Source organism: Tamandua tetradactyla, chromosome 3 (genome assembly GCF_023851605.1).
Source record: "Tamandua tetradactyla isolate mTamTet1 chromosome 3, mTamTet1.pri, whole genome shotgun sequence".
Classification (NCBI taxonomy): Eukaryota; Metazoa; Chordata; class Mammalia; order Pilosa; family Myrmecophagidae; genus Tamandua; species Tamandua tetradactyla.
Window position 1 is genome coordinate 88,187,019 of NC_135329.1, and position 24,872 is coordinate 88,211,890.

The following is a 24,872-nucleotide window of genomic DNA, read 5'->3' on the forward strand; positions in this document are numbered from 1 at the left end:
GTCTACTGAAATTAAAAGCACTGCATCATCTTAAGCTGGTGGGAAGCTGTGGGAAGACAATTGAACAAACTAGGTAGGATAGGAAAAACACAAAATCTAGAGGCTGCATAGGAAAACTTGACAACCTGTTTGTTCTCCCCCTCAGGGAAAACTGATTTCAACTATGCTCCCCCCTTGAGATCTGGGTCTGTCTGGTCTGGAAAATATGATTTGGGTACATATCTGATGAGGCCCTCTTCAAAAAAGAAAAGAAAAGTATCCCATATAGGCAGGGCAAGAAACAGAAAACAAGAACTGAAAAATTCTGATCAGTTAAACAGAACCTATGGTACAGGTCTAGAATAAGTTGAACTGAATGTCAAAAAATAAATACAGAATGAAGACATCCAACAAGAAATCCCTTGGCAAAAGAGTGAAAACAATCTCCAGAATAAAATAATGAAGGAAATCAAATGCATAGATGCCAGAAAAAATAATGAGTCAAACTAGAAAAATAGAAGGTACAACCCAAAAGAACAAACCAAAACTTCAGTGAATACATCAGTTGAAACAACTAATTCAGGATGTATGAATAGACATGCAAAATCTCAAAAAAAAAATCAAATCAACAACTTGAGGGAGGATATAAAGAATATATTGGGTGAACATAAAAAATGACTCAAAAGTTTGAAAAAAATGAATCACAGAAATTATGGGAATGATAGACACAATAGAAGAGTTAAAAAAAATGGGAACTTGCAAGAATAGATTTGAAGAAGCAAAAGAAAGGATTAGTGAACTGAGGACTGGACATTGGAAATCCAATATACAAAACAAATGATGGGGAAAAGAATGAAAAAAATGAGCAGAGAAGAGCCTCAGAGAATTGAATTGCCACCTGAAGCATGCAAATAAAATGTCGTGGGTGTCCCAGATGGAAAGGAAATGAAAAGAAGGAGAAAAACTAGTGGAAGAAATAATCACTGAAAATTTTCCATCTCTTATGAAAGACATAAAATTACAGATCCAAGAAGTGCAGCATACCCCAAACAGAACAGATCCAAATAGACATTCCCCAAGATAATTACTAATCAAATTGTCAAATGTCAAAGACAAAAAACGAATTTTGAAGGCAGCAAGAGAAAAGCAATCCATCACAAACAAGGGAAGTATGATAAGACTACCTGTGGATTTCTCAGCAGAAAATGTGGGGGCAAGAAGACAGTGGTACGATATATTTAAGATTCTGAAAGAGAAAAAAAAACTGCCAGTCAATAATTTTTCACCCAGCAAAACTGTTTTCAAAATGAAGGGGAAATTAGAATATTTTCAAATAGTCACTGACAGAATCTGTGACAATGAGGCAGGCTCTACAAGAAATACTAAAGGGAGCATTGCAGGCAGATAAGAAACAGCAGGAGAAAGAGGTCTGGAGAAGAATGTATAAATGAAGACTATCATTTATAGTCTTAAAGGTAAAAAGAGGAAAGAAAATTAGAGATGACATATAAAATACAAACTACAAGATGGTAGAAGACAGTTTACAGTGATAACTTTAAATGTTAACAAATTAAATTCCCCAATCAAAAAACATAGATTGGCAAAATGGATTAAAATCAGGGCCCATCTGTATGCTGTCTTCAGGCAAGTCACTTTAGACCCAAGGACTATAATAGGCTAAAAATGAAAGGTTGGGACATATATTTTATTCAAACAATAATCAGAAAAGAGCATGCGTAGATATACTAATATCCAACAAATTAAACCTCAAAGGTAAAACAATTAAAAGAGTCAAAGAAGGACACAATGTATTAATAAAAGGAAGAATTCAACAAAAAGATATAACAATCATAAATATATATACACCAAGACAAAGGGCTCCAAATTACATGAGGCAAACACTGACAACACTGAAAGGAGTTGACACCTCTATCATAATCTCATCAATGGGTAGAATACCTACACAAAGGATCAATAAGGAAACAGATTTTGAATAATCCAATAAATGAATGGAAGTTAACAGGCATTTACAGAACACTACACCTCACAAAAGCAGGATCCACATTTTTCTCATGTGCATGGTTCATTCTCAAAGATAGACCATACTGGATCAGAAAGTAAGTCTCAATAAATTTCAAAAGATTGAAATTATGCAGAACTCTTTCTTGGATCATAATGGACTAGAGATGAAAATCAGTAACAGACAGAGTACCAGAAATTTCACAAATATAAGGAGGCTAAACAACACACTCTTAAAGAACAAGTTGGTCAAGCAAGATATTCCATGAGAAATCAGTAAATATCCCAAAGCAAATGGAATGACAGCACAATATATCAAAATGTATGGGATGCAGTAAAGGCAGTGCTGAAAGAGAAATTTATTGCTTCAAATGGCTATATTAAAAAAGAAAAAAAGCAAAAATTGAAGAATTAATTGTTCACTTGGAAGAACAAGGGAAAGGACAATAAACTGACCCTACCCCAAAGCAAACAGAAGGAAAGAAATTACAAATTTCAGAGCAGAAAAAATGAAATTGAGAAAATGAAAACAATCAAGAAAATTAACAAAACCAATAATTGGTTATTTGAGAAAATTGATGGACCCTTAGATAAGCTGGCAAAAAACAAAGATAGGATGCAAATAAATAAAATCAGGTATGGAACTGAGGGCATAACAACTATCCCAACAGAAATAAAGCAGTTAATGAGAAGATCCTATGAGCAACTATATGCTAATAAACTAGACAATGTAGATTAAATGGAGAACTTCCTAGAAAGTCATGAACAACCAACATTGACTCAAGAATAAATAGATGACCTCAAAAGAGTAATCACATTAAAGAGATTGCATCATTCATCAAGAAGCTCTCAAAAACTAAAGTACAGGAAGAGATATCTTTATATGTGAATTCTGCCTAGCATTTCAGAAAGAATTAGTACCAATCCTGAACAAACTCTTCAAAAAAATTGAAGTGGAGGGAAAGCTTCCTAACTCATTCTATGAAGCCAACATCAACCTAAAACCAAAGCCAGACAAAGAGAGTACAAGAAAAGAAAATGCAGACCAATCTCCTTAAAGAATATAGATGCAAAAATCTTTAGCAAAATACCTGCAAATCAAATACAGTAGCACATTAAAAGAATTTTTCACCATGACCAACTGGGATTTATTCCAGTTCATTAAGACTGGATCAACACAAGAAAATCAGTTAATGTAATACACCGTATCAATATAAGTCAAAGCAGAAAAGCCACGTAATCATCTAGGTTGATGCAGAAAATGCATTTGACAAGAGCCAACATATATTCTTGATGAAAACACTTCAAAGGATAGGAATAGAAGGGAACTTCCACAAAATTATAAAGAGAATATATGAAAAACGCACAGCTAACATCATCCCCAAAGGGGAATGATTGAAAACATCCCCTCTAAGATCAGGAACAAGACAAGGATGCCCTCTGTCACCATTCTTATTGAGCATTGGCTGAAGTTCTAGCTAGAGCAATTAGAGGAAAAAAAGAAATAAAATGCACCCACATTGGAAAGCAAAAAGAAAAACTCTCACTTTTTCAAGACTAATATGTGTTGGAAATCCTGAAAAATCTATGGCAAAACTACTAGAGCTAATAAATGAGAACAGCAAACTGGCAGGGTGCAAAATCAATGCCCCCAAATCTGTAGTGCTTGTATACACTAACGATGAGAATCTGAGGAGGAAATCAAGCAAAAAGTTTCATTTACAACAGCAACCAATAGAATCAAATATTTATGAATATTTATAACTAATGATACAAAAGACCTATACACAGTAAACTACAAGAAATTGACAAAAGAAATCATGGAAGACCTAAATAAATGGAAGGACATGCTTGTCCATGGATTGAAAGACTAAATATAGTTTATATGTCAATTCTACCCAAATTGGTTTATAAAATCAATGCAATACCTGTTTAAATTCCAACAGTTTATTTTACAGAAATATAAAAACCAATAACCAAATTAATTTGGAAGGGTGGTTTGCCCTAAATAGCTAAAAGTATCTTGAGAAAGAAAAATGTTGTGGGAGATCTCACAGCACCTGACTTTAAAGCATGTTGTGAAGTTTCAGTCATCAAAATAACATGATACTGGTATAAAGATGGATATAGTGACCAATGGAAACAAAATTAAGTGTTCAGAAATAGACCCTCTCATCTATGGACAATTGATTTTTGATAAGGTGGTCAATTCAACCCACCTGGGGCAGAGCAGCATCTTCAATAAATGGTGTTCAAAGAACTGGATATACATAAGCAAAAGAATGAAAGAGGATCTATATTTCACATCCTTTACAAAAATTAACTCAAAATTAACCTAAACAGTAGAGTTAAAAGCACAAAACTGTTGGAGGAAAACGTACAGACATATTGTACTAATCTTGTAATAGGCAGTGGTTTCCTAGAAAATAGACACAAAGAACAAGCATTGAAAAAAAAGAAATAGGTAAATGTGATCTTCTCAAAATTAAACACTATTGTTCATGAAAAAATTTTGTCAGGAAAATAAAAAGTCAGCCTACACAACGGGAGACAATATTTGGAAACCACACATAAGTAAGCATCTAGTATACAGAATGTACAAAGGAATTCTTCAACTCAACAATAAAAGGACAAGCAACTCAATTTAAAAATGGACAAAAAGACATGAACAAATTCAGGAATTAACTGTCCACTTGGAAGAACTGGAGAAAGAACAGCAAACTAACCCCAAAGCAAGCAAAAGGAAAGAAATAACAAAGATTAGAGCAGAAATAAATGAAATTGAAAACAGGAAAACAATAGAGAAAATCAATAAGACCAGAAGTTGGTTCTATGAGAAAATCAACAAGATTGATGGGCCCTTAGCAAGACTGACAAAAAGAAGAAGAGAGAGGACGCATATAAATAAGATGAGAAATGGAAGAGGAGACATAACCACTGACCTCACAGAAATGAAGGAGGTAATAACAGGATACTATGAACAACTTTACGGTAATAAATACAACAATTTAGATGAAGTGGACGGGTTCCTGAAAAGGCATGAACAACCAATTTTGACTCAAGAAGAAATAGACGACCTCAACAAACCAATCACAAGTAAAGAAATTGAATCAGTCATTCAAAAGCTTCCCAAAAAGAAAAGTCCAGGACCAGAAGGCTTCACATGTGAATTCTACCAAACATTCCAGAAAGAATTAGTACCAACTCTCCTCAAACTCTTTAAAAAAATCAAAGCAGAGGGAAAGCTACCTAATTCATTCTATGAAGCCAACATTACCCTCATACCAAAACCAGGCAAAGATATTACAAAAAATGAAAACTACAGACCAATCTCTCTAATGAATATAGATGCAAAAATCCTCAACAAAATTCTAGCAAATTGAATCCAACAACACATTAAAAGAATTATACATCATGACCAAGTAGGATTCATCCCAAGTATGCAAGGATGGTTCAACATAAGAAAATCAATTAATGTAATACACCATACCACCAAATAAAAACAGAAAAATCACATGATCATCTCAATTGATGCAGAGAAGGCATTTGACAAGATTCAACATCCCTTCCTGTTGAAAACACTTCAAAGGATAGGAATACAAGGGAACTTCCTTAAAATGATAGAGGGAATATATGAAAAACCCACAGCTAATATCATCCTCAATGGGGAAAAATTGAAAACTTTCCCCCTAAGATCAGGAACAAGACAAGGATGTCCATTATCACCACTATTATTCAACACTGTGTTGGAGGTTCTAGCCAGAGCAATTAGACAAAAAAAAGAAATACAAGGCATCAAAAGTGGAAAGGAAGAAGTAAAACTATCACTGTTTGCAGACAATATGATATGTTACATTGAAAACCCGGAAAAACCCACAACAACTCTACTAGAGCTAATAAATGAGTGCAGCAAAGTAGCAGGTTACAAGATCAACATTCAAAAATCCGTAGTGTTTCTATATACTAGCAATGAACAAGCTGAGGGGGAAATCAAGAAATGAATTCCATTTACAATTGCAGCTAGAAGAATAAAATACTTAGGAATAAATTTAACTAAGGAGACAAAAGACCTATACAAAGAAAACTACAAAAAACTGTTTAAAAAAATCACAGAAGACCTTATAAATGGAAGGGCATACCGTGTTCATGGATTGGAAGACTAAATATAGTTAAGATGTCAATCCTACCTAAATTGATTTACAGATTCAATGCAATACCAATCAAAATCCCAACAACTTATTTTTCGGAAATAGAAAAACCAATAAGCAAATTTATCTGGAAGGGCAGAGTGCCCCGAATTGCTAAAAGTATGCTGAGGGAAAAAATCGAAGCTGGAGGTCTCACGCTGCCAGACTTCAAGGCATATTATGAAGCCACAGTGGTCAAAACAGCATGGTATTGGCATAAAGATGGATATATTGACCAATGGAATCGAATAGAGTGCTCAGATATAGACCCTCTCATCTATGGACATTTGATCTTTGATAAGGCAGTCAAGCCAGTTCACCTGGGACAGAACAGTCTCTTCAATAAATGGTGCCTAGAGAACTGGATATCCATATGCAAAAGAATGAAAGAGGACCCGTATCTCACACCCTATACAAAAGTTAACTTAAAATGGATCAAAGATCTAAGCATTAGGCCTAAGAACATAAAACAGTTAGAGGAAAATGTAGGGAGATATCTTATGAATCTTACAATTGGAGGCGGTTCTATGGACCTTAAACCTAAAGCAAGAGCACAGAATAAATAAATAAATAAATGGGAGCTCCTCAAAATTAAACACTTTTGTGCATCAAAGAACTTCATCAAAAAGTAATAAGACAGTTTACACAATGGGAGACAATATTTGGAAACGACATATCAGATAAAGGTCTAGTATCCAGAATTTATAAAGAGATTGTTCAACTCAACAACAAAAAGACAGCCAACCCAATTACAAAATGGGAAAAAGACTTGAACAGACACCTCTCAGAAGAGGAAATACAAATGGCCAAAAGGCACATGAAGAGATGCTCAATGTCCCTGGCCATTAGAGAAATACAAATCAAAACCACAATGAGATATCATCTCACACCCACCAGAATGGCCATTATCAACAAAACAGGAAATGACAAGTGCTGGAGAGGATGTGGAGAAAGAGGCACACTTATCCACTGTTGGTGGGAATGTCAAATGGTGCAACCACTGTGGAAGGCAGTTTGGCGGTTCCTCAAAAACTGAATATAGAATTGCCGTACAACCCAGCAATACCATTGTTAGGTATCTACTCAAAGGACTTAAGGGCAAAGACACAAATGGACATTTGCACACCAATGTTTATAGCAGCATTATTTACAATTGCAAAGAGATGGAAACAGCCAAAATGTCCATCAACAGACGAGTGACTAAACAGACTGTGGTATATACATACGATGGAATATTATGCAGCTTTAAGACAGAATAAACTTATGAAGCATGTAATAACATGGATGGACCTAGAGAACATTATGCTGAGTGAGTCTAGCCAAAAACTAAAAGACAAATACTGTATGGTCCCACTGATGTGAACCGACATTCGAGAATAGACTTAGAATATGTCATTGGTAACAGAAACCAGCAGGAGTTAGAAACAGGGTAAGATAATGGGTAATTGGAGCTGAAGGGATACAGACTGTGCAATAGGACTAAATACAAAAACTCAAAAATGAACAGCACAATAATACCTAATTGTAATGTAATTATGTTAAAACACTGAATGCAGCTGCATCTGAGCTATAGTTTTTTTGTTTGTTTGTTTGCTTGTTTGTTTGTGTCTTTTGCTTTTTTCTTTTTTTATTATTATTATTTTTATTTTTTCTCTATATTAACATTCTATATCTTTTACTGTTGTTTTGCTAGTTCTTTTCCTAAATCGATGCATATGTACTAAGAAATGATGATCATGCATCTATGTGATGGTATTAAGAATTACTGATTGTATATGTAGAATGGAATGATTTCTAAATGTTATGTTAGTTAATTTTTTTAATTAATAAAAAAATTAGATGAAAAAAACATTAGGAGCGGAATAAAGACTACATGGGAACTCTAAAAAAAAAAAAAAAGACATGAACAGACACTTCTCAGAAGAGGACATATAAATGGCTAAAAGCACATGAAATGATGCTCAAATTCAATGGCTATTAGGTAAAAGCAAATCAAAACCACAATGAGATATCATCTCACACCCAGTACAATGGCCATTAAAAAAATGACAAGTTCTGGAGAGCATATGGAGAAATGGGTGCACTTTTGCATTATTCATGGAAACATAATACTTCAACCTCTCTGGAAGTCAATTTGGCTGTGCCTCAGGAAGCTAATAACAGAATTGCCATAGATCCAGCAATCCTATCACTACGTATATATTCAGAGGAACTGAAGGTAAGGACGCAAATGAACATGTCCACAGCAATATTTGTAGCAGCATTATTTATGATGATCAAGAGTACAGCCCAAATGTTCATCAACAGAAGAGTGGCTAAACAAGTTGTAGTATATACATATGATGGAATGTTACATAGCTTTAAGACAGAAAATTCATGAAGCATCTAACAATGTGGATGAACATTGAAGACATTAGTTCAGTAAAATTAGCCAGAAACATAAGAACAAATACTGTATGGACTCACTAATATGAATTAATATTAATGAGTTAACTTTGAAAGTTAAAATTAAGAAAGTTAAGGAATAGAAAGAGAGTCAAGATTGGGCATTTGGTGCTGAAGAAATACAGATTATGCAACAGCACAGATTGTAAAAATTCCGTAATACTACCTGATGCAGCACAATAATAAAAGTTCACTGAATGAAGGTGAATGTGCGTATGATTGAGAGAGAAGAGGTAGGGGTACATATGAAGCCAGAAGGAAAAATAGAAGATAAAGAATGAGACAGTATAACTTGTGAGTGCTTAGAGTGGACAATGATGATGTTTAAATGTACAAATATTCAAACATTTTTGCATCAGGGAGAACAAATGAATATCAGCATTGTAAGGTATTGAAATGAACGCTATACAGGAAAAGGTACATCAACACAAGATAGGGTCTATAGTCAACAATAACATTGTAATACGCTTCCACTGAATGTAACAAAGGCATTATTCCAAAACTAAATGTCAACAAGTGAGGGGCATGAAGAAAGGGTCTTCATATAGATTATGGTGGCAAAGGCATGTCTATTGACTAAAGTTGGATTGTACAATGCCTGAATAATTAATTGAAAAATGAACAGAGAGAAGCAAGTGTTAGAGAAAATGTGGAGAAACAGATGTACCTATACACTATTAGTAGGGAAGATGAGAGGTGCAGCCACTCCAAAGGGGTCAGTGTCATTGTTCCACAGGAGGCTAGGGGTGGGGTTGCTATATGATGATGCAACCCCGTTGATAGATATATACCTGAAAGAACTGAGTGTGGCTACATGAATGAATCATTGCACTCTGGTGTCTACGGTAGCAGCATCTGGGATTCACAGTGGATGGAAGTGGCCTAAGGGTACATTGACTGAGGAATGAAAGGGGGAACTGTGGTGTTTACATACAACAGACTACTGGGCAGCTACAAGAAGGAATGAAGCTGTGAGACTTGCAACTCAGTGAATGAACCTTAAGGACAAGTATACTGAATAAAATGCTCAGAAACAAAAAGACAAATATCATGCCTCACTCATATAGATTAATTATAATATACAAACTCAAAGAATTTAAGCTGAGAGCATGGGTTATTAGGTTGGGATCTCTTTGTAAAAGTTCCTAGATTGTAAGATCACACAGCAGTCACATATATTTAGGAGTCATGAGTGATATTTGTAAATTTTGAGATACTGAGTTGTTTGTATATAACTTGATCATTCCCTGAAACTTTTGGTATTTACGTGACACCTGAGATTCAGAGTTAGAGGACTGAAGCTATAAAAGTCAGCATTACCCCATTTAGCAACCATTTAAAAAGCCAAAAATGTGATCAGACTTCATCTAGAGATATGGCTGAAGCTGATGTGGATATGACTAAGGTAAATCAGAATACAGGGTAAAGGATGATTTGGCCCATATTTTCTAACTGTAACCTCTGTTGCAAGATCAAAGGGAGAGATGTTTATTTAGTGCAAAATTTATATTTTGGGTAGGATATTATCTAATTTCACTTCTATGATCAGTTTACTTGAACATCATAATTACAAGGAATCTTGAATAGGGCATGAGATCTTCTTGGTTGGTAGAGGTTTGTGTGATATCCTGATACATCTCAGAGTAATTTGGGCCAAGAATAACAAAATATTTGCAAAGTCCCCTTGGAGGACTGGGGAGAAAAGAGAAAATATTCAACTTCCCCATCTGGGGTATTACAGATATTTTCACAAGCAGTGGGGACGACAAATTCGATAGCCTGAGCCCTCAATCTTGGGCCTTTCCCCTGTGAAGCTTATTCCTGCAACAGAGAGGCTAAATCTAGTAAAATTGTGTGTGACTCACCCCCAAAAAGCTTCTTTTTTTTTTGCTCAGCTGTGGCCTCTCTCTCTCTCTCTCTAAGCCAATTTGGCAGGTGAACTCACTTCCCTCCCCTTCTGTGTGGGCCATGACTCCCAGAGGTATAAATATCCCTGGCAACATGAGTCTTGGCTCTTGGTGATGAGCATCATCAGAATAAGAAAGGCTTCCTGACCAAAAGGGGGACAGAGAATTGAGGCAAAATAAAGTCTCAGTGGCTGAGAGATTTCAGAGTCAGGAGGTTATCCTGGAGGTTATTCTTACACATTATATAGATATCCCTTTTTTGTTTATTGTATATTGGAATGGCTAGAGTGATGCTCCTGAAACTGTTGAAGTGTGTTCCAATAGCCTTGATTCTTGAAGACTGCATAACCTATAGTTTTTACAATCTTATCATGTGACTATGCTCCTTTTATCCAGGATATGGACTGTAGGTCAATGAGAGGGGGGTAAGGGATATGGGATGTATGTGTTCTTTTCATTTGTTTTTCTGGAGTGATGCAATGTTCTAAAAATGATCGTGGAGAAGAACACATAACTATGTGATTATATTGTGAGCCATTATTGTATAATATGGTTCGACTGTACATATGTGGATATTTCTCAATAAAAATATTTTAAAAGACTAATTTTTTTCGGATCCATTCTTGTGGGGGCAGACCTATTGTGGGTGAGGCCTTTTGATTAGGTTGTTTCCCTGGAGAGGTGACCCACTCAACTCAAGGTGGGTCTTAATCATCTTTATTGGAATCCTTACGAGAGAATAAAAAGCAGAGATAGTTTGAGAGAGCTCAGAGACAGAAATGCTGCAAGAGGAACAAGCGAGGATACAGAAGCCCAGAGATATTTTTGAAAGAAGGGCCAGGAGACATAGCCATTTGCTTTTCCATGTGACAGAGAATCTGGATGACATTGGCCTTTTTGTAGAGTCAAGGTATCTTTCTATAGATGCCTTAATTTGAACATTTTCATGGCCTTAGAATTGTAACTTAATAAATCCCCTCATAAAAGCAAAAATAAAAAAACACATTTATATATATATGTATACATAATATATATATGTATAGATGCTTATGTATCTGTGTATGTATGTATATATACATGTGTATGTTTGTATGCATATTCCATTTTTCAGTTGCTTTAAGTGGGCCGAGGTGGTAAATAAAGTCTCTGTTCCTCTTTATTAGACAAAAGAGGCAGTCACATTTAATTTTTGATCCATATGTTAAAACATGAAAAATTCCCATGGTGGTATCTCTGCTGTACAAATGAAGAAACCTAAGGACCAGGGAATCTTAACTGTGTATCCATACAACCAGAAAGCTTAAGAATAATAGGGCAAGGGCTTCAGTTATCTCTATCTGCCTCCGAGTTCTCTGCTTTTTTCACAGGAAGAGAAGATTAAAGATATTATAACCATGAGAACAATAACTGCTGTGTCTGACTCCCTGTGGCGATGGAGAAACACACCTTTTTTTTTTTTTTTTTACCTGGCAACTTCATACTTTATGCCTCAACTCAGATATCCTCTCACCCAGGAAGGATGAAAGACCCTTCTTTATGCTAACATCATCCCCTGGGCTAATTTCTGTCACTCACGTTTGATGAGGACACTAAATTTTTTGTTTCCATTGTTGTATTTTCCTCTTTTAAGTCGGGGGCTCTGTCGTTTGTGTCTTTCATCTTTATTTTCTTGGCACCAAGCACATGCTTGGCACATGGTAGGCCAAATCTGTCTTTATAGAATTGAACAGACTGCTTGAGGCTTTCTCAAAACAACCTGATTTTAATAATGACTACAGGATGAACAGCAGAAGACTTTTATAGGTAAGATTACAAAGTGTATTACAAAACTAAAGAGAATTCTGTTTAACCATGTAGGCTTGTCCTTTTTGGCTCCTATTATTTGAAATAATTAAAAGGTAAAAGTAAGACAGATTAGATTCTCAAGTCGAAGAGACAAGGCTTTTAGGGAGCTTCTCTTTAAAACCATGAAAAACATGTTCAACAACAATGGCTTATCTAAGTCTATGATACTACAAAACAAGACAAATGATTACACAGAGAAATCCAAATCAGGGTCTAGCCAGAGGATCCACAGAGCACAGCTTTTGAAAGGCAGTGTGATGTAGCAGGAAGATCCAAGAGTTTGAAGTTATACAGCCTCTTGTCTGATGCTTTTCTTCTACCACCACATGTATGCACTGATGGATTAACTTACCTAGCCTAAAGTTTCTCATTTGTAAAATGGAGACCATGATGGTATTATCATATAGGTTTGTAGTAAGGATTAAGTGAAAGTTTGGCAGAAATGGGAGGCTGACTAAACCAGGTGCATGCAGTCCGTCCAGTGTAGAGATGTTGCTAGGAAGTGGCTGCTAAATCATGGACTGGGTGTACCAGACTATGTGGCAAACTCTTATGAATTGAATAAAATGCACATTGTATATAGACCTAAGAATAGACGCATCAGGTTTGAGATTCTCAATTTATTTGAGGGAGAATTAACTTTATGCTAATTCTTTGAGCTTTTTATTTTTATTATTTATTTGTTTATTCCGGCAAACAAATACATGACTTAATAAGCTAACCAATCCAAAGAAAATGCTCTATAGGGTGTAACATTGTAGCTAAATACACAGTAGATGTATAAGTGATTTACCTTTAGACATAATAATACCTGAGTTATATTCCTGGCTCTGATTCAATAAAGCTGTGTGACTCTAGACATGCTATAGACTTTATTTCTAAAACCCTGAGAGAGTGGATCTGATGATATTTAAAGTCCTCTTCAGTGTAAACAGTACATTTTCTTTTCCTAAGACAATTTTTACTTTGCAATATTTAAGCTGCTCCAAGCCAAGCTCACCAGATACAAAGAGGAATGTCTCTGCTTGCTACGAGGGCATGAAAAATAAGTCTATGTGGGTATTACATGTGATTGAGGGGATCCAGTTTGTAATGAGTCATATAATGCACGAGAAATATAGATAAACTAAGACATATAGAAAGATAGTTGGACAATGTTGATTGCCTATTTGTGGTAAACATGGAGCAATTCATACTTATGAAATTACATCCATAATGTTCCACTGATCTAAAACAGGACTAGGGAAATGTAATTTTAGTACTGAGCTAGGGTTATAGGATAGGTGTTTTAAAATAAGTAGCAGAAAGCTAAAATATAGTGTGTTAAGAGCGCTGGTAAGGAAATAGTTCAGGTGTTAGGTCACCCTCATCCTTAGGATGAGGCTGGATAACAATGGAAATAAGTATAGAATGTCTGTGTAGGGTGGGTATGATCAGAATTTCAAGATCTCAATACTTCCATGCGAAGTGAGTTGTGATGAAGGCAGTTCGTGTTGAGTTAGTGTTCTAACAGATGGCTAGATGGATAAATAGTAAGAGTGGGTAGACAACGTATTAAAAGCTGAAAATTAGGTGTGCATTGTTTTAAGCTGTGTTGATCACAAATATAGACAGACATTTCCAATGGCAGGTGTTTGGTTGGAGAGGAAAACCAAGATTCTCTGCTTCTTTCACTGATGAAGGTGGATTAATAACCTAGAGGTCAGTAAATGGAAAGAGGAAGACTAGATGGTGGTGGAATCTCATTGTTTACGTTTCATAAAGAGGGAGAGATTTAGTAAGAGGAAATAACAATGGTATTAAAACTGAAATAGGGAGATAGAAGAAATGACCCAACTCTGTGTGGCATACAAGTCTTAAGAGAATAAACATTTACCACTGGAACAGGCTGCAGGGGAAGCACTTTCAGCACAGGTATGAAAGGTGAACGAATATTTGTGCCCAATCTTCTGATGTAGGGATCTCTTTACAATGGGACTGGCATTTTCTACATGCATGTGGGAATTAATTAGAGAAGTGTTCAGTAGATCATTAAGTGTGGAAGACAAGTTCTTTGACATCTAAGTTTGCTGATTTGTTTTTAACTAAATACATGCCCATTTCTATAGGTCCCAGTGTTCTCACTATTTTAATTAAATGAGAAGTTTATACTTGGCAATTTGCAAGAAATTTTTTAGTAGTAAAATTTTCAATTTTTCATTCTCAAGAATAGATTTTTTTTCCTCTGAATTCACTGGTGAGATATAAGTCAAAAGCTGTCAAATGTATATTTGAACTCTCATGAACTACACATGGTCTAGGTGGTTGTTTAGCAGAGAAAAGATCACAAATAATGAATTTATAGGTAGAATGACAAGGAAATAACAGTCTGCTTTGGCAAGAATCCACCAGTAAGAACACACACTGTATTCTCAATGACTACACTAGTTCTTTAGTTTAATTAAATGCAAAAAATTCTACTTCCCCTGAAATGCCTTGCTCATATAATCTGAACACCTTTTGATATTCATTACTTGCAATTGTATCACGCAATACATTCTCCCGTAATGAATTCTTAGGAACATGAGCCTTCACTAAAGCCATCTAATATTAAATCTTTGATGATAAGGAGAAAAGAACTCTCAAAATTGCTGTATATTGGTTAGAAGTTGAGGTTCAAGAAAAAGGGTAGTTTATGAGACTGAAATATCAGAAAAATTGAAAACTGGAACAGAGTATAATATTAAAATTGGCTTTGGCCCAAAGTGTCCACCAAATCAATAAATATTTTTAGAGCATTAACCAGAAGTCTGGCAGGTATAGTATACTGCTCAAAGGTTAGAACTTCATTATAAAATTAATCTATATATAAATCAATTAGTTATAAAACAATCACACCATGCAATAAAATATTATACTTTGAAAGAATGAAGCAGGTATATAAGTACACAATTGCTGACTTGGAATGATCCACATTTTATATTTTTGTTTAAAAGTTTCAACTAATATATTAAATGCAGTAATATTTTGGAGAAAAAAACACACGAAACAAAACAATATTTTTCTTTACTATAAACATACATCAAACTAATAAATTTCCTCTGAGCATGAAAACACAATTACAGGAAGGAAAGGATGTCTTTATTCTTAATCTATTCTGTTTGAAACAGTTTATACAGTGGTAATCAATCAGCATATTTGTTGGATAATTATTATGCAATGATTAAAACTGTCCTGATGTGAAAATAATTCTCAATATATATTTTTTAAAACAAGCACTGCAGTAGGTTGAAATATATACCTCAGGAGAAAAATAAAGCAAAAACAAAACATTTTCTTAATCTTAATCCATTCCTGTGGGTATGAATCCATTGAAAATAGGACCATTTGAGGACGCTATTGTTAGTTCAGGTGTGGTCCAAGTGAATGAGGTTGGGCCTTAATCCTTTCACTGGAGGTTTTGTGAAAGAAAATCATGTGGAGAGGCATAGAAGCTGGAAATTAAGGAACCCATCTCTGAAGAGAAAGAAGGGGACAATTCCATATGCATTGCCATGTGACAAAAACCCAAGACTTGAGTATCACAGGCAGCCAATCCCAGAACACCAGTCTTTGGGAAGAAAGCATTGCCTTCCCGATGCTGTGATTTGGGGCTTCTCCTAGTTTAAAAGCTTGAGCCTATAATTTTCAACAACTGTTTATTTTAGCAGTCAGGAAATATAAACAACAAAGGAGGAGCAAAACAGTTTGTATCATGTACTCTTATTTTGTGTAAATAAATACGAGTATATAGACATAAATGTGCATGTAGTTATAAATATATCTTATGTTAGCTACAGCATTATTTTTCCCACTTTTCCTTTTACAATTTTTGGTTTTATTTAGTTTTTTTTTTCATTCTTACATAAGTGATCACTTGACATTGCAAATAAAACCTCATTTCAGAGTTTATACTGTCCAGAACAAAGTTTTAATAAGAACTCTGCCCTTATAAATGTCCACACCATCCCAGTGCCACCATCACTCAAGTTATAGCAGCTATCTGACTATTTTTTCCAGGTTGGTGGTGGGAAGGGATGGAACTTGAAAGACTAGGAAGGTGTTTCTTGCACTGGTACCATAGCTTCATACTCTCCCGCCTGGAAGACTTCAAAACAATCACTCTCCCTCAAGGGACTTTATTGAAAAGGCTTACAGCTGGCTGCTTCCCTCTGCCCTGGTGCATGTATTTCTCTCCAGTTGGTTGCATTTGATTTCTTCTCTCGTTAATGTCTCTTGTGCTGGGCACTTTTCACTGCTGAAGTCCCTGTCTGTGATGTAGATGGCCATATTTAGAAAGGATACAAGGAGACTAGGTGTCTGTTGCTTATAACCTATCTAGGTCTTTGTGTTGTTGGCTCCCTGCACCCTTTTGGTCTGCTGGATAGATTCCCACATCCTTCTCAACAGAAGTCCTAGAAATCTAGGCAGATTCCAATGCCAAGGCTCTCTCCAAGCTCCATTACTAAAGCTGAGGGCACTCAGCAGCTATCTTATCTTTCAAATTTCTGTGGTCAGAAAGTCAGATGTGGGCTGGTATGCCATAACACTGGAGGGAATCACATCAGATGCTGTCCAAGGAGTTCTGTTAAAAGATATAATTGCCCTCACACTCTCTTCCCTTGAGAGAACAAGACAGCTGTTTTCTGCAAAGAAACCTCTTCACAAATGTTCTCCATATGTGGAATACTTTCCATATTACTAATCTAGTTTATGGGACAATAGTCAAAGATCTGTCTCTAGTAGATAGTTCCCTTTAAATGTCTGTATGTGGCTATTTGTCAATGCAATGTCACATGCTTTTATATTAGTAGTTTTATTGTCTTAGCCTGAGTCCCCCAGAAATTTGAGCCTGAAAAATAGGCATATGCATAAAGGTAATTGCCTATTACCTTTATGTACCCAGGGAGCAGGAGTTGAGAGACAGCAAGAAAAAAGGGAGAAAAAATAGAGAGGAAAATCAATATAATGGTGCATCATCAAGTTTTCCATTGCTCCAGTGTACCAATTACTCTAACACCTGGAAATGGATGAAAAGTCATTTGACATGCTTTTCAGGACCCTCTAGGGCACAGCTGGTCAAAGCTTCTAGACTAGGGCTTTAATTTATTCCTTTTTCTGGGTTCCTCCTGTAAGGGCATCAATTTGGTCTGCCAAACCAAGATATCCACAGAAAAGCCTGAAGGAACAGGTCAGGGAGGAGGTTGGAGAGGAGATGAAGGTGGCTATTTGTGTGAAGTGGTTAGGTTCACACCACATTGGTTGGAAAGTGGGACAAAAGAGGCCACGAGGAACTGAAGTGTGGTGTAGGTTTCCAACATACTGGTGAAGTTTTTTTCATTTAAGTATCCTAGTATATATGTGTTTATACACATATATTTTTAAATGATATCTAATAATTATCAAATGGTTATGTTTGCATTGAAAGATTGGAATCTGAGAGTGAGAGGTGGATTTACTCTTGCTCCACTCCTCCTTTTAAATTTAAATTTAGCAATAAAAAAATAAATACTACAGATTTTACTGAAGTTTCTAACCTACCTCTTCCAGCCCCATTCATCTTCCATTTTCTTCAGCTTAACCCACACCTCAGATCAGATGATTATTATTCTAGTGCATTTAGCAGTTCTTTTGCTACATTTCTTTTTGTCTAAATGATATATTGTTTTGCAGGTTTTTAAACTTTAAATAAGTGGGATGCTCTATCATCAATAAACTTGCATTTATTTCCTTGGGATTTTAGTTGTGAGATTATACATTTAATAAATGATATTTATTATGATGGTGAATAATAAATTAGTCATAATTGCTGTACATTATTCCACATTGGAAACATGCCATTCTTTATTTATTGACCCTTTTATGGATGAGCACTTAAGATTTTCAACTTGTCTCCCAAGCTACCAGCAGCATTCTTCTTTTTTTTAAAACAAAAACAAACAAACAAACAAAGCCTATAGCTCAGATGCAGCTTCATTCAGTGTTTTAACATGATTACTTTACAATTAGGTATTATTGTGCTGTCCATTTTTGAGTTTTTGTATCTAGTCCGGTTGCACAGTCTGTATCTCTTCAGCTCCAATTACCCATTATCTTACCCTGTTTCTACCTCCTGCTGGACTCTGTTACCAATGACATATTCCAAGTTTATTCTTGAATGTCCGTTCACATCAGTGGGACCATACAGTATTTGTCCTTTAGTTTTTGGCTAGACTCACTCAGCATAATGTTCTCTAGGTCCATCCATGTTATTACATGCTTCATAAGTTTATCCTGTCTTAAAGCTGCATAATATTCCATCGTATGTAAGCACTCTTTATATAGTTCTCTGAGCTTTCAGGTTTATTCCTGAAAGAGAAATTGTTGATTCAAAGAGGATCTACATGTTCACATTTACCCTATATTGCCAAATTTCTCCCCAAAGTGGTTGCACAAATTTACATTCCCCAATAGTGCCTGTTGCTCTGTCTCCTCATAAGAGGTATTGTCAGAGCTCTTAAACCTTCTTATATCAAAGATATGGAATAGCTTTTCATTATGGTTTTATGAGGTATGCACCTGAGGTTGAACATCTTTACAAATGCTTATTGATTAGTTTAGTTTCCTTCTCTCTGAATTGCCCTTTTAAAACCATTGCCAATTTTCTATTTGATTTTCTTCCCTGATTTTTATGAGTTCTTTATATATTTTGGATAATGAACTTCTAAGAGTCATATACACTGCATACATTTTCAGTCAATCTATTACATTTAAATTTTCTTTAAGGTGAATTTTATTAATCGAAAAATCTTAAATTTTTAATAGAGGAGCATATTATATTTTGTGCTATTTAGAGATATATTTTGCTCCAATAGCAGCAAATTTCTTGAAAAATTTAAAATTTCCATTTTCTTCTTTTAAGTTTTGTATTCACTTGGTATTTGTCTCTTGTGTGTTTGTGTACATACATATGCAGACAAGGCACAGAGCGGGAGGGAAGGTAGGATTTTTTTTTTCCATTTTTTTTCAATGCATATTTCCTCGTGTCCCATAATTACTTCCTGAGCTATTTCTTCCTTAACTAGAAGTTCCAATTTATTCTTACATGAGGTTTTCTGATAAGAGATTTGTTTCGGTTTATTTTATTCCATTGGGCTATTCATCTAAACCAATTCTAATCCCAGGATATTTTCATTCATATAGCTTTATAATAAGTCTTGCTGTCTGGTAGGCAAACATTTCTCAAGTTCTTTAATTCATTTTAGCTACTGTACGCTTTAGTTCTTTTGTATTCATTTGAGGATCAAACTTGTCATGTCCCAAGAAAAAATATTCTGCTTGGATTTTCATAAGTAATGCATGAAATTTCTAAATTATTTTGGTGAAAATGGACATTTTTACACTATTGACAAAAAGACATAGGTTTCATTGTATGGTCTTAGTAAGACTTTTCATATTATAGTTTTGTCTTTTCTATACAAGCCTATTTTAAGCCAACGTTCAAGGAGGGTTGGCATTGGTTTCCTAAGAAGGCATAATGAATGTCCCTTATTCTCTTCTAAGAAAATCTAAACCAATCAAAGGGAGAATGGTTATAAGAGATGGGAAAACACAAAAAATTTAACTTTCCAGGGGAAAAATCCCTCTGAACTGAGAAACTGAGATGGCCATGGCTCCCTAAAGCTACAGAAACCCCTGCAATTGTCCAAGAGGGACCTAAGCAGTTCTCAGTACTCACCATCTGTGATGGTTTGGAGGCTTTTTGGATCCCAGAAAAGTATCTTCTTTAGTTAAATTATTCCCATAGGTGTAGACCTATTGTGAATGGGAACTTTTGGTTAGGTTACTTCAATCAAGATGTGACCAACCCCATTCAGGGTGAGTTATCTCCTTCCTGGAGTACTTTATAAAAGGATACAGGACACACAGAAAATGCCCAGAGAGATCAAATTAGCGAACGCCCACAGAAGTTTTGAGAGAAAGCCACGGATGCAGAAGCTGAAGCAACGAAATCTGGGAGAGGAGGAACAGCAGACATCTCCACGTACCTTGCTACCATGTACAGAGAAGCCCAAGATTGCCTGTAACCGGTCTTCAGAGAGGATACCATTCTGGTGATGCCTTAATTTGGACATTTTCATGGCCTTAGAATTGTAAACTTGTAAGGTAATAAATCACCATTGCTAAAAACCAGTCCATACTCAGTATATTACATTTTGTCAACTTGCCAGAACAACAGCCTTCATTTTCAATTATCAGTGCTACAGAAGTGCTCTTGAATAATATCCATTTCACCCATTGGCCAGAAGAAGGCAAGTCTTCCATTATTTCTGCAAAATGCACAGCTACGTGCCCATGGTGTGAGGCAAAGTGCGTTCTCCAACGTAGGCTTCCTCCGTTTGAGTTGTGTGTTTGTGAAGAGTCCATTTAGCTTGTTCCCAAATCTACTTATTTTATTTGTGAATGCAAAGGCATAGTTTAACTATATGAAACAATTAACACAAGTATGAAAATGAATTTTCTTCCATGAAATATAAATTATATGTTTTAAAAAGATTAGTGAATATCAGTACATAGAAACATAAATGTGTCAAATGTGGTGTGGATGAGATAAAAATAAGGGGTTCATTTAAAAATTAAGGAAAATTCCACATTTTCTGTTTTATATTTATGCTATTAAAAAACTGGAAACGGCAGAAGCCACAGGATGAATTCAGTTTATGCAGAAAAAAAATTGGAGCCTGAATCAAGGACTTATATTAAAAAGAAAGTGTTTGATCTATGACTAAAGGCTAATAAAAGATTTATGTTTTAATTTTTTTGGGGGGAAAAGTAAAATATTTAAGGCAAATGTACATATTATATGCGTAATTTTGAATACAGATCCCTCTTGTAGGAGATAAAAGGGTTTCCATTGGATTGTTTCCTTATTCTAGGTGCAGATTTGAACTTAAAAACTAGGTCAAATATTCTCTACAAAGATTAGGTTTTCTTTGACATGTTCTCAAATGTTATTTGTGTCTCTACTCCTCTAACCATCTTTCCCTCTAATGTGAATACCTCAGGCCTTTGTTATCCACAAGCCAGTATTCTCTGCCTGCTATGACTATTACAGAGATGTTTAAAGGGAGGTGTGCTGGTTTGAAAGGATGTATGTACCCTAGAAAAGCCACGTTTTAATCCTAATCCCATTTTGTAAAGGCAGCCATTTCTTCTAATCCCTATCCAGTACTATATGTTTGAAACTTTAATTAGGTCATCCCTGGAGATGCGAGTCAATCAAGAGTGGTTGTTAAACTGGGTTATATGGAGACATGTCTCCACCCATTCTAGATCAGTCTTGATTACTTTACTGGAATCCTATAAAAAGAGGAACGATTTTGAATACAGAAGGAGATTCAGAGAGAGCAGAGCAGAACGACACAGCCATGAGAAGCAGAGAGTTACCAGCCAGTGACCCTTGGAGATGAAGAAGTAAAATGCCTCCCAGGATGCTTCATGAAACAGGAAGCCAGGAAAGAAAGCTAGCAAGTGATGCCATGTTTTGCCAAGTGCCTTTCCAGATGAGAGAGAAACCCTGACTATGTTCACCATGTGCCTTCTCACTTGAGAGAGAGACCCTGATCTTCATCGACCTTCTTGAACCAAAGTATTTTTCTCTGCATGCCCTTGATTGGCCATTTCTATAGACATGCTTTAATTAAGACATTTTCTTGACCTTAGAACGATAAGTTAGCAACTTAAAGAATTCCTCTTTTTAAAAGCCATTCTCTTTTTGATATATTGCATTCTGGCAGCTAGCAAACGAACAAGAGGCTTGAAAAAAAAAATCTCTTCTTTCTTGCAGCTTAAATTAAAAAATGTCTTCCCTATTGGGCAAAAGCATGGATAACCTGAACATATCTGTGAAACTTTATTTAAAAAAAAAAGCCATCCTCAGTGAGATCTAGTTGGTTTGTACAGGTTGGTGATATGCCTAGATACATCCCAGAGTAATCTGGGCAGAAAATTAAAAAGTATCCCCAAAGTGCCCTTGAGGGAATGGTGAGAAGGGTGGAGATATTAAACTTTCCTAACTGGGGAAGACCTGATATTCTCCCCATCATTGGGAACTGCCAATTTGAAGGGTCATTGTCTCAATCTTGGAGTTTGATCTTAAGAAACTTATTCCTGCAAAGGAAAAGCTTAGGAATATGAGTATGGAATTCCTAAGGATTCATAAGGAATTCATAAGGAAAATATGAGTATACCTAAGGTCACACCCAGAGAACACTTTTGTTGTTCAGATGTGATCTCTCTCTCTAGGCTAACTCTGCACATGAGCTCACTGCCCTCCTCTCTACTTGGGAGATGACTCCCAGGGGTGTAAATCTCCCTGGTAATGTGAGACATGACCCCCAAGGATGATCCTGGACCCAGCATTTTAGGATTGAGAAACACTTCTGGACCAAAAGGGGAAAGAAAATGGAAACAAAATGAAGTTTCAGCAATGGAGAGATTTCAAATAGAGCCAGGAGGTCATTCTGAAGCTCATTCTTTTGCACTATATAGAGATCCCATTTCAATTTCTGGTATATTGGAGTAGCTAGAAGGAAATACCTGAGACTGTTGAGCTGTAACACAATAGTCTTGATTACTTTAATTTTGGGGGGGAAGCGCTGCAAGGCCCAGAATTGAACCCAGGTTTCCTGTGTGAAAGGTGAGCTACTGAACCCCCCATACACCCCCAATAGCCTTGATTCTTGAAGATGATTGAATAACTATACAGCTTTTAGGTATGACAATGTGATTGTGAAAACCTTGTTACTGACATCCCTCTGTCTAGTGTATGAACAAATGAGTAAAGAAAAAAAGAGACAAAAAATAAATTATAGGGGGAGATGGGTGAATGAAATGTTTTGGGTATTCTTTTCACTTTTATTAGTATTTTGTTATATTTTTGAGTAATGAAAAGGTTCAAAACTCAATTTTGATAATGAAAGTGCAGATATATGATGATTCTGTGAATTACTGCTTGTAAAATTTACATGACTATATGGTATGTGAATATATATCTCAATAAAATTGCATTTAAAAAATCTTCCTTTAAGGCACAACTTTTTATTTCTTCAACTTCAACACACATGGGCTACACAGGAAATGATCATGATAACCAGTTGTAAAATTGACTCTCCACAAACATTCTTTCAGTCATAAGAAGAATCTCTTGACTTCCGTAATGATCAATTATCTAAGTATGCTTTTATTTGTTTCTTATATATGAAACTGTCTATGCTGAGAAGTTGGGGCTTTCTAAAATTTTCTTAAATAGGACACCAACAGTTTAAAATTGTCATTTTATTTTCTATTTCTAGAGGCGGAGTCATGTAAAAATAATGGCAGAAATATCACAAAAATGGATATCAGTTTTACAAATGTTGAACAAAAATTCATGCCAGCCATTGTTCTTGGAGAAAAATTTAGTATTAACCTAAAAATGAATATAGATATTGCAAACCAATATATGATAGTTAGATATATATATTCAACAGATGTATAAACACATACATATGCACATAAACATTTATATATTTTATGCCGTTCACTGTACTTTTAGTGTAAAGAAATAAGTAAGAAAAATTCTACCTAATATAAGCAGATTTTATTTCTTTATTTCTTAAGACTTAGTCCTGTCTATATCTAGGTAACGACTCCCTGACTCCTGTATTCTGCTTAATATCTCTCGCACTGTGCAATCACTGCATTTTATAATTTTAAAAATACAATTTAGATAATTGCCAAGTGAAAATTAAATATTATTCAATATGGGTTATTATTTAATGTTTATTATGCTTTACTAAAGATGGCAGAAAATGCATCAAGTATAAAGATTCATATCAAATGTTAGACTTAATATGGTAGAGAAATATATACTTTTTTATAAGGAAAGACTAATAAAGTGTTGATAAGGTTAAACTTGACATCTGTCAAAAATATTGTATATACTAAAATTCAAAGAATACATATTTTGTTCAATAAGAGAAAACCAAATCTGAAGCTATGTGTTACCCTCAAGAAATGGACTAATGGGCTATAAAAATCTGAAGTTTTAGGCAAAACAGTAATTTTTACTATATTGTATAAATTTTTTAATTGTATTTCTAAAGTTTTTGCTAGTGTCCTGAAAGACCACTTCCCATAGCTGTTCTCATCCAGGTAGCTTCTGCTGTGTAGCTCCAATTGAAATTCATGGAGAAGAGAATTTTGGGAAACTACATTATACTCCAATAGCTTTTCCTTTCCTTCTAATCTTTATGCATTTATTAGGTTAAGATGGTTAATCAAGGCTATTGTTTGCCCTATTTTTCATTCTTATGAAACTTTGATATGTAAAAGGTAGCAGTTTGCTTTTCATTCATCATTATAAGATGTGAAGAATTTCAAATACGACTATTTCTATTAAAGACTGATAAAATAAGATTTAAATCACTAACAGTTGTGCCTAGTTCTGATT